Source organism: Arachis ipaensis, chromosome B09 (assembly GCF_000816755.2).
Source record: "Arachis ipaensis cultivar K30076 chromosome B09, Araip1.1, whole genome shotgun sequence".
NCBI classification, from domain to species: Eukaryota; Viridiplantae; Streptophyta; class Magnoliopsida; order Fabales; family Fabaceae; genus Arachis; species Arachis ipaensis.
Genome location: NC_029793.2, coordinates 17,238,126 through 17,248,442, shown reverse-complemented (window position 1 = coordinate 17,248,442; position 10,317 = coordinate 17,238,126). Strand labels below are relative to the sequence as shown.

At 36.1% G+C, this 10,317-nt stretch overlaps 1 protein-coding gene across 6 annotated transcripts in view; it reads right to left on the bottom strand.

The window, feature by feature from the left end:
- The window catches only part of LOC107617924 (polyadenylate-binding protein-interacting protein 3), a 9,459-nt gene extending 8,970 nt beyond the window's left edge, over positions 1-489 (bottom strand). For 3 of the 6 annotated variants that reach the window (XM_016319807.2, XM_016319811.2, XM_016319810.2), the window contains exon 1: positions 207-488. The gene's annotated coding sequence lies outside the window, so the exon portion shown is untranslated. Of the gene's footprint in view, positions 1-201 lie in introns of all 6 variants that reach the window. The other 3 variants (XM_016319808.2, XM_016319809.2, XM_016319812.2) reach the window with 3 other exon arrangements.

Genomic DNA, 10,317 nt, shown 5'->3' with positions numbered 1-10,317 from the left:
CACACGGCCCGAAAGTTCATGATATGCACCCAGAGATCAATTAATTAATCAACCGTTAATGAATCATAAAATAAAACAAAAATATTGAAAAAATAAAAACAAAATTTTCATGTAGCAACCGATTTGAAAGCATGCATTGCATAGCAATAAGCACATCGTATTAAACAATTGAAAAACAGAGAGAGGAGAAAGGGGAGGAACCTTACTGGTTGATGGGGATAGTGGATCAGAATGGAATTGGGGGGATTTGAAGTTGAGGAATGCGAAGAAAGAGGGGTTAGGGATTCGAAAGAGGAGAAAGAGTGGGTTTGGCTTGGCTTGGCTTGGTTTGGTGATCGAGAATCGGAAATGGAAAGGAAAATGAAAGAATGGTTTTTGAGATTTTTGAAGGCACAAAGACAAAAGGAGAAAAACGCTGCGCTGAGGAATCAGAACACAAGCACTGATCTGCTGTTCTCGCCTCCACCGTGAGCTTTCGTTTTATCTTAAATTAAATTATGAGAAAGTACGGGGAGACAGTAAATTTAGGCTGCTGTTGGTTTGTGTATGTATTAAGACATAAATATTAAGATATAGACACTTGAGAGATAGACATAAAATATTTGTATTTGTGCTAGAGGTGAGCATGAGTCGATTTAGTTCGGGTTCATAGTAAAATTAGAATCGAACCGATTAAAATATAATTGGTTCAATTTGATTCGGATTTGTGTTTTTTTGTATATGTACCCGAACCAAACTAAATCGATTAAGAACGGATTGGTTCGGTTCGAGTAATTGGATACTCGATGACTTTAAAATTCATAAAAAAAAATCAAATTTTTATCTTAAAAATTCAACAAGTACTAGGGGTGCACAGACCCGGCCCGGCCCGGTCCCGAACACTTTAAGGGCTAATTTGGTGTGATTTCATCGGGTTTAGGGTCGGGTAAGAGTCTCAAAAATAGACCCGGTCATTATTTCGGGTCGGGTCCGGGCCATAGCTCAGGTCACCCGAAGTCGGCCCGGTGGCCCGGTGGCCCGGTCATCATACACAATTAATATTTTGTGTTATTAGTAATGGATCATGACTATTCTTATGTGAAATTTAAGTATTGTAAACCTTAATATTTTGTGTTATTAGTCATTATAAGACTATAAGTTAATGTTTTATGTTTAGAATGCATAAGACTTTAGACTAATACATAATATTGTGTTATTTGTATTGATTTAAATATTTGGTATTATTAGACAATATTAGTATTGATTGTGGTTTTGCTTTAGTATTGATTGTGGTTATGCTTTAATTTTAAAGAAGGGTTGGTTCTTGTTATATTTTTCTAAGTGAATTTTACCATGTTAAATAATGGTTGGAGTCTTAGAAATTTGGATATTTTTACATGTTAGCTTACAAGAAGGTATCAACATAACGTAATGTTAACGGCCCGGTTTTCACCCGGTATAATTGTGGCCCGAAAGTATATTGGTTTCATCGGGTCTAGGGTCGGGTTCGGGTCTAATAAATAGACCCTGTGTATATTTCGGGTCGGGTCTGGGTCACATCAAATCCGGCTTCACCCGGCCCATGTGCACCCCTAACAAGTACAATAAATATGTAACATCAATAGAAATAATCCAAACATGTTAAACCCCAAATACATTAAAAACTAAACTCATTAAAATCCAAACATATTAATAGTGAATAATCTTTGTCAAATGAAAAAGTCATATATATATTTTTTATTTTTTTTATTTAATTAATATATGATCGGGTTCGCGAATTGGTTCAGGTTCCGTACCCCCAGAACCGATACCCGAACTAATTACTAACAAAGACCATCGGTTTGGTTCGGATTAAACTCGATTACCCGTTGGTTCCAGAACCAATTTAATTGGTTCGATTCGGGTTCAGACAGGTAATCGGGTACCCGCTATCCGTGCTCACCCCTAATTTGTGTATAGTGTTTGGATATAAATAGACATGACATTAGAAGAGTGTCTAATATTATGTTTGTTTTAAATAACAAGACACTACCTAATTAATAAAAGATCATTTTCTTCCTATAATTTAAAATAAAAATAAAATAATTAAAAAAAAATTTACTTCAGGAACTTGCAAATTGCTTCGACGGTTTCTCCCCCCACCCCTACTCCCAAAAATCTCTCTTCTAGTTTCCTCCTTCTTCGATGTTGGATGGATCTTTTCTGGGCGTATCTTTGTGTGGTTTTTCTTTTTTGAGGCGAATCTTTGTGCGATTCTTCTTCTTCTCATTCTTCTTCTTCTTCCTCTTTTCCTTCTTCTCCTTCTTCTCCTCCTTCTTCTTCTTAATTGTTGGGTCATTATTTGCAGGTCCATTTAGCCAGCGTTGCTCATAGAGTATTGCTCATTGATGGAGAGCGCCGTATATTGATATCTGATTTTATTCATTACGTCGAAATACTCCAAAAGTGCCATTCTTTTTCTCTATATTCATATCAATGTTTTTTTGTTATTTTCTACAGGGCATATGATGAGTTTTTGGTACCATAAAAGTGAATTAGTGACAAAGTCAATAATTTCTCATTGCTTCTGAAAGTGTAATGAATTTATCTGAGTTTGTGGTTCAAGCATTTAATAGAAATGCACCCGCAAAAAATATTTAAAAATTTCATGCCAATCAATACTTCAATAGCTATGAATGAATGGAATTTGGCCCACATATAAACCAACATATGAATGGAATTTGACCCACATGCAAAGCGAGAAAAATAGGTGATAAAGAGTACTATCCACCTGTGGAAGAGAAATACTTGAACTTTCACCAATTAAGAAACAATAATTAAAAACTCAAATTTAAAAATTTAATTTTGCATTAACTCCTAATAAACTCAACAAGAACCAAATCATCTACCACAAAACAATATTCTCAACAGCACAGCACACTCATAGTTAGAAACTTAAAAAGTCAAAACACCATAATCTTCTTAATTACACCATAGAGGTAACTTATTATCTCTAATAAACTCAAAGAATCAAATCAAATCAAATCAAGCAAGTCCCAGTCTTCCAACCCAATTAATCAATTCAAAGCCCTATATTCCATACGTCAGATTCCACCCCACCCAAAAGAACAAATAAAAAAAACTTACACAACAATTGAAGCTAGAAAATTATAAAGATGCAAGCAAACTTTGCAAATCAATGAAGCTAAAACGGTGCGTTAGAAGAGAAATTGGAAGAGCAGCAACTTACAGATTCAGAACTTCGAAGAGAACAGAATAGAGCTTATGTTGTTCCTCCCTCTCTTGCTTTCTGTGCCACTGTCAGTATACAGAAGAAATTATCACTGATTAGGGTTTGAAACAAACAGAGGAGACCTTTAGAATTTCAGAAAATGAACGAGGATAAAATTGTCTGAAAAAGTGATATAGATCTGTGTCCATCTTCCAAAATCTGTGTCTCACCATTTTACCGAGACATGAAATACATGTATTTTGTGTATGTTTGTGTGTAAGTGTGTCCTTCTTATTTTTGTGTCTCACAATCCAAACAATAGACACGTCCCACTGTGTCTATGTCTTGGCAAGACACGGATATCAAACAAACGGAGTGTTAGTGTATAATGTGTACAATAGAGGCAAAATTGGAATTAGAATCAATTAATAAATAATTTAATTAATTCCTAATAATTTTAAATTTTAAATTTTAAAAACATAAGGATTTGGTTAGGGAGAAGTTATGTATTCCTCCATTTTACGCATGCGAAGAATGTGCTGCAGTTTCTTTCTCTTTGACAGTCTCTTCCACTCCGAACTGACGCCGCGAAGATCACCACCATCTGCCGCTTAGAACACAACCCGATGCCGCCTAGCTGTCCGAAAACATCCGACGAAGACACCCCCTTCGCGCATGTTGCGTCCGTCGCACAGCCCAAGACCGCCATGGCCGTCGCCACCTTCAACGACGTTGCGACCTAGATCCTCCTCGCCCTCGCCGTAGCGCTCGCCGGAAAGGCCGACAGTAGCGGCGGCCACAAGAGCCCCCTGGTGTCCGTGTGGGTTCTCCTCTCCTGCTTGGGGTTCGTCATCTTCATGATGATGGTTATCCGACCGGCGATGAAATTGGTGGCGCGGCGGTGCTCGCGGGAGCCGTTACGGTGGGTGGTCTATGCTGTGCTTGCAACCTGGCGCACAACAGAAGCATGAAAGCCTTAGCATTGCTGTTGGTTATGTTCCTTTTAGAGAATTTGGTCCCTTTCTATATTGAGATCCATGTCCCCACATATGCATCTATAAAGCAATGAGAGAATTGAGAAATAATGTATATATCATGTTGCTGCCACTGTACTTCGTCTCGAGTGGGTTGAAGATTGACGAATTTAGATGTTGGATATTCAATTTAATAGGTATGTAGATGGTTATTTTAATTCTTAATTGGATGGTTATTTTGTTTGATTCAGTTTAAGTATATACAATTAATAAGTGCTAGATGGTTATTTCACTAGGTAGTCGAATGATTATTTTAACAACTACGTGGATGATTGTTTGATAGCCGATGAGAGAGCTTCTAACACCGGAGAGGTGGGATGATTGATGAGGATGGGTAGCAGCCGATTAGGGGGGAAAGAGGGTGTTTGGATAAATTCTATTGGTAAGTTAGGGTTGGAATGGTTATTTTTTTAAATAACTGTTTGGGTTTTTTCTTGTATTGGGCCAAATTTAAAATCTATTGTACACATTGTCAAGATTTTTCATTGTCTCCTTAGCAGAATTCTTAAATTATTGAGTTTAAGTTTGATGAGCTAATGCCTAATAGTATAAAGCATTTTATATAGTTGTGTCTGTTGTTTGGATGAATATTTCCGTGGTCAATGTGAAAAGTAATTATTTTTATGGAAAGATGATCAAAAGTACCCATAAAATTTACGAACACAACAAAAATACCCATAAACTAAGGAAATTAACGCTATACCCATAAAAAGACAAAAATATCCAAACTTTAAATTTTTGTTGACTTTTTAATAAAATTTTCAAACTAACCTTGTCCTCAACTTCAACTTACTTTTTCAACCCTCCATAACCCAATTTGTATCTTTAAAATCCTTGCCATGGAGTCCAAAACTATTACAACAAACGAGGCCAAAATCAATAGCTGTGTCGACACTGCAACTGCCACTAGAAAAGAAGCTTCGTCGCTTGCTACACATCTTCAGCCGCGTCTTGGCTGTCATTGACAACAAATCCACCCTGAAAGCCACCAAATAGATCCTCACTCACAAATCAAACTCTTCACCTATCCGCTACCGGCGCCCACACAACCAAAGATAGAATGGTTTTTTGTCTCGCACTCAAAGCACTCCATAAGCCCACAAGAAGAGCAAGCAATTGATGTTGAGCAACAACAATACAACGAGGTATCCCCGCTCTCAAAATGCCAAAGATCACTACCCTCCTCAAATTCCAATCCTCAATCTTCCTTCTTCAACCCTCTTTGCCCTTCCAAAAAGAACACCCACAAGCTCTTATACAAGTGCCTCTATAACGGCCTAGCCTCAAAGAAACAACACTTTCTCGGGCTCAAACGGAATTTTTATGAAATTTTTAAGAATTCTAGTGTATATAAGCACCTCCACTGAACAGGTGCTGTGTCATCAAGCTGCTGAGTCAGCAACTTGACTGCACCAGATACCTCTCCTGATCTAAGCAGGCACGTCGTAAAAAGTTGCGTTTTTGAGCCATGTTGGGTCCGAATTTCAAAATTCTTATTTCCGTGGTTAGTCTCTATGTGACGAGTCGGTCTCAAATTTCGGGAGAAAAATGATATTAATATAATATTTATATATTATTATTTTATTTAAAATATTATATTATTATTTTTTCTGTTGTGATTAATGTCGATCTATGTTTAGTAATATAATAACCAAGTTAGAAATTTACCGGTAATGGATAATACCGGTATTCTTAGATGAAATTAGCAATGCTAATGCCTTATCATATATCTTTTATTCTCATGATTATCATGTTATTAGTATCATTTATACTAGTAAAGCTCATGCTTATCCTTTAATAGTGTAATCTGATGTATCTAGTTTTAGTAATTATCTTCATAATAATATTTTATTATTAAATTCTGATGACTCAACACCTTATGACACGTGGCTCTCCCAAGGATAGCCATCACATGTTTCCTTTCTTGCTCTTCAAGCAAAGGTTTCTTAAGGGAAAAGTAAGAAACACTTGTGTTCTAATACATCTAGCTTTAGTAATTATCCTTTCTTGAGATATTTTTACACCAAACTTTAGGATAATTCTTATCCTAACCCCACGGCTCCTAAGGCTCATCATTACCATCAAATTTTTCATCTAAGACAAGTTATAATTCGAAATTTCATGAGAGAAAATGGAAGAACTTCCATGAAAGCTTCAAGCTTCAACCTCCGTTCTTTCTCAAACTAAAACCCTATCAAAAATCTAATTCGAGCAAAGTGTTCACCTTTTCCTCCTCTTCATTTATATGTCAATTTTCAAGGAGTACGTATGATGGCTGCTCCTCCTCCTTGAAGTTTCGGCCATGGTGGAAACTCAAGCTGATGATGTTTTTTTTCTTGTTTTCTCTTAGGATCTCTTGTTCAATTACCATATGCTCTAAGAAAATGTGATTTCTAGCTGCCTTAAGGTGAGAAAAACCTTCTTTTTATCATCATGAAGCATCAGCCTTCATGGTTCATATAGTTCTAAAGATATTTTTGATGTTAAATTAGGCGTAAAAGTGCTTTTTAAAGTTTATTCTTGGTTCAATTCTTGGCAGCTGCAAAGGAGATGAGGTTTGGTAAATTAATCTATAATTGGTTGTGTTATTAAAGTGTGAAATCAGATCTTATTTCTTGAGGCTTGATTTTGAATGTTCGTGTGATGATTTGATCATGAGATCTTGTTGTTTTAATGCTTGAAAATAAAGTTATTGAAGGTTGTGAAGTTGCTGTTGTTGCTGCTGGAAAACGTGGCCTTCCAGCCATGATTTTCAAGATATTTGATGTGTGTTTGATGTGTATTTGATGACTGAAACGTTGCTCTTTGGTTTGGTAAAATTTGGGTAAAAATTGGTTACCAAAAATATTGAAAAACTGGTTGAAAATCAAGTTAAAATCTGATGAACTTTTGAAAAAATATTTTTGGTTTTTGGAGGACAAGAAAAACATTTGGTTTTAATGATTTTGGAGTCAAAATCAAGAAAAGTTGAGGAGCCAAAGTGCAAATATTAAAAGTTAAGGGGTCAAAATACAATTTTCGAAAAGTTCGGGGTCAAAATGTAATTTTTAAAAGTTGAATAAAATATTATTATTTTAATATTAAAATATTAATAATATTATTTTTTTTTAATAATAAAATATTGATCAAAAGGTAATTCTTCCTAAAAGCCTCAGGAAGGCAGTTTTGAGTTCAGAATTCCCTAATTCTCTTTGTTAAACATCTAAGAAAAGGTATAAGAGAAGGTATATAGGTATGTAAGGTCATGAAACAAGTTTTAAAAACTTGCAAACATGTTAGAAAGAAAAGGAGTTAAAAGCTATATAGCAGTGTGTTTGACCTTACAGAGTAAGCAGAGAATTGTGAAATGAGATCACTGTGATGTTGTGATGCTTGATTTATGATTGTGGAAAGATGATAAAGATGATTGCTAATTGATGGAAAGTATGGTTATATGTGAAATATGAGCCTTCAGGCGATGCTTGTGAATATTGTTCGGGGACACCCGTATTATGCTGTTGCTTCCCAGATAGGCTGCGGTAGAGAAGTACCAGCCCTGCAAGCTGAATGCTTGGTAGAGGCCTGACTCGCATACCTGCGGTATATTGAGATTTGAGAAAATACCAGCTCTGCAAGTCGAGAGTACTTGGTAGAGAGTATGCGGTACTTAATCTGGGATTAAGTTCTGGGAAGGCCTTATCTAACTTGGAGGATCGAATTGCGTCGGGTGTGGGTCGAAATCGACAAATGAGATTATTACCTATAGTAGGACTAGACATGCATCATACTTGTTTGTGTATATTGTAATTGGTTTGCCTTTGTGAATAATTCTATTTAATTGCTAATTGCTAATTGCTATACTTGACATAACTGCTCTTGATTGTGTTTGAACCTCATTACTTGTGTTTGTAACTGATTGTTTGAATTGTGGCGATTAGATGTTGATTGAGTTGTTTGGGCTTGAGGTCGTGGCTGGTTTGTTTGAGGTCTAGTTCTGTATAAAGTATCTGACTGGTTCAGCATAGACTTAATAAACCTATGCTTGGAACAGGATGATCATTTATCACATGTAGGTAACTTCTTTTATGTTTATGGTCTAGTAAAGTATGAAAAATCAAACTCTTATAGTATAGACTTAATTGAACCTATACTTGGGAGAAGTTGGTCATTCATACTATTAGGAAACTTCTAATATTCTTTTATCTGGAAAGGGAGTTTGAATTTCTGGTTAATTAACTGATTTCTTTTAAAAAGGTTTTGAATTTTTGATGGTTAAACCATCGATTTTCAAATGAGTTAGAAACTTGCAAACGGACATTATAAATGGACTTAACTATAGACCCCGACCTTACTAAGAAATCCCTAGTTCTTACCCCTTACACCTCTTCAGATGGACACGGGAGTCCTACTCTACGAGATTAATCATTCGTATATCCACGATGACCCAGTGCGCGGCTGCGAGTATTACATCTATTGTGTGGCACCTCGTGTACGTAATTATGTAGTAATTGGTAGACCTTTTCAGCGTTATATTTTTACACCTTTTTTTCGATCTCGATATATCCTCTGACTTTCCTCTTTCTTGGATAAAACCTGAGGATGACCCCGAGATCGTAGATATCTCTTCTGGCAGTGATGAGCCAGACGAGACACCAGTAAGAAGGCATCACCACCTGCCCAATGGTTTTCTGTAAGTGACTTTTGGATCAGAAACAAGGAGACTTTTGAGACGTCCAGTCTAACTCTGGTATGTTAGAGTGTTTCCCTCATTTTTGCTAGTATGCTCAGAGGGGATAGGCATGTCATAGAATTAGGCTAGTCTGTGTACCAGTTTAGGGACTTTTGGACAGGCCAGGCTCTGGGACGTCTTATGTACATATATGTATATATTGTATGAGTCACTAACTGAGAAATGCTGTATCTTGGTCATGTACCTGTTTAATTGAGCTACTCTTGTATCATGATGTGTGTTATGGTGTGATGTTCTATGTATTGTCTGCTAGTCTGCTACTATTCTCTGAATATGTATGCTTGTATTTCCTTGTTATACTGTATGTACGCGAATTTAAACTACTGTTGTTTAAAAAAAAAGTTACATGTGAAATCGCGAGGTGTTAACAACGAACAGGCTTATATTTATTAAATATTACTTAAGTTGGGGAAACAAGTTGGTAACGTTTAGCTTCTAGTATGATCATGACATGTTGGGAGTTGGGCCGTTACAGCCTCTATCCCAGAACCCTCGACGACGTCGTTGGTCAGGACACTCTCCTCTCCCCCACTTCCTTCCTTCGCCCCGCCATCCACCGCAACTGCCTCCCTTCATCCTCCTTTGGGGTCTCCCGGCATCAACAAGACCTGAAGACCACCATCACCAGAGCCATTGTCAACTCCTTCCCCCATCACCAATTTATCGTGTTGTCTCTTTATTCGCTGTCATTAGTGGAGTCAAAGATGTCAGGGATGCCGTGGACGAGGCCAAAAAGCTGAGAATGAAGAGTAACCAGAGAACCATTTCTATTTGTGGATGAGGTTCACAGATTCAACAAGTCTCAACAGGTGGACGATTGTGAAAGGTAGGGATTTTCGGAAGAAGAAGCGGCGGTGGAGTAAAAGGTTGAAGATATAAGACGGGGTAGTTTGAAAACTTTATTAAAAAGTCAACAAAAAATTAGGATTTATAGAACTCATCTTCCATAGGTATAGCGTTAATTTCCTTAAATTATAGGTACTTTTGTCAGTATTCATAACTTCATAGGTATTTTTGATAATTTTTTCTTATTTTTACTTATGTGATGCAAATATAAAACTATTTTATATTGGTTGTATATCAAAATTAAATTCTAAAAAATAATTAGGGTCATTAATATAAAAATATTTATACTTTTATATCTAAGTTGCCATTTCATAATACTAAGCTGCTTCTTCAATATTTTTTCCAAGCCAAATAATAATAAACTTTTGAAATCCGAATTGTTATTAAAAAATTTTATTGACAAGAGAATATATAAGGGAAATTAGTGCTATGGACTATTAAAAAAAATCTTAATTAATAAAAAAAGTAATTATATTAAAATTATTTAAAATGACTATAGTAAATAGATATCATATTAA